The sequence below is a fragment of the Anneissia japonica genome, unplaced genomic scaffold (assembly GCF_011630105.1).
Source record: "Anneissia japonica isolate Jap-2015-1 unplaced genomic scaffold, ASM1163010v1 scaffold287303_len1162_cov237_single, whole genome shotgun sequence".
Lineage (NCBI taxonomy): Eukaryota > Metazoa > Echinodermata > Crinoidea > Comatulida > Comatulidae > Anneissia > Anneissia japonica.
The window spans coordinates 1-1162 of NW_022683336.1; the positions used below are offsets into that span (position 1 = coordinate 1).

General features: G+C 36.1%; 1 long non-coding RNA gene across 1 annotated transcript; it reads right to left on the reverse strand.

Moving 5' to 3' along the window:
* LOC117099870 lies at positions 1-1162 on the reverse strand. Its single transcript, XR_004444033.1, has 3 exons — positions 1030-1162; positions 472-610; positions 1-50 (listed from the first exon to the last, which is right to left on the reverse strand). It is a non-coding gene; the product is annotated as an uncharacterized LOC117099870 (long non-coding RNA).

A 1162-nucleotide genomic window follows, 5' to 3' on the forward strand; every position in this document is an offset into this window, starting at 1 on the left:
TTCGGTGCAGCAACTCCCTAGCAATATCCAAACAGCCATTGTAACAGGCTCTGAAATATTAAATATTAAATGTTAAAATGTCTATAGTATCTGAAATCCACTTCTATGCCACTAATGCACTTGATGTCTACTTGCAAATAGAATAAGCCAATTCGTAGTTTGAGCTGCGCATCCCTGTATGTCAATTGACATAAACAAACAACGCACAATATAGGTTTATGTTGATTGACCTAGATTGGCCTGGATACAGGCATGAGCAGTTTTACAACACGAATTGTCTTCTTCAATAGGTATTGTCCATCAAATGGTTAAGGCTTTCATAGATCCGGTACAGCACACAGGAAAAGAACGCTGTCCTCCATCATTATCATCATCATTTTTTTCATCTTCTTTATCATCATCATTATCTTTATCATTATGCTTATAAGTTCAATATTGTAATTGTCATCTTAAAAATAATATATCCCTTACGTTTGAAGGGGCGTGTCACCATAGACTGTCTGCACAAGTGGGTTAGCCTTTGAGTTGAGCAATACTATGACTAAATCTACATGTCCAGTAAAACAACTATAGTGCAGTGAACTTTGATTCTCAGTGTCTACAGCATCAACTGTAAATAAAATTATTTTTGTAAATGTCCCAATAAGCGCATCTGTCGAATAAGTGCTGATTTTTTAAGGTACTTATTTGTAATGTACTTAATTAAATGACTGAGTGACATTTGCTAGTAAAATGGTACAATTTTAAGTATATGGTATATATTGCCCAGAATTTAAATTTATTGACAATCTTTATGGCTATTTTTCTACAATGGTGGAGAAATAAAATGGTAATGCATTTAAGAGCACTGATATGGAGGTTGAAAAGTGAAGGTGGTAGCAGGGGGTAGTACAGAAAGTAACATGATTTTTTAAATACTTTGGTGTAATTGTTTTACCTAGGAAGTTTTCAGCAGGGCAGGGTATCTGGGGAATGCTATGCTGTACAGAACAGATTGTTTCTGGGGGAATTCGTCTCCAAATTAAATACCTTGAGCCTTGCTTGACCTATGACCTTGGATCAGAAGTTGAGCTATGGCCTTGTATCCTTTGTAGCATGCCCAGTGTAATGGATGGTCACCAATTGCACCTCTTACATTCACATCAACCCCATGATGAATTAA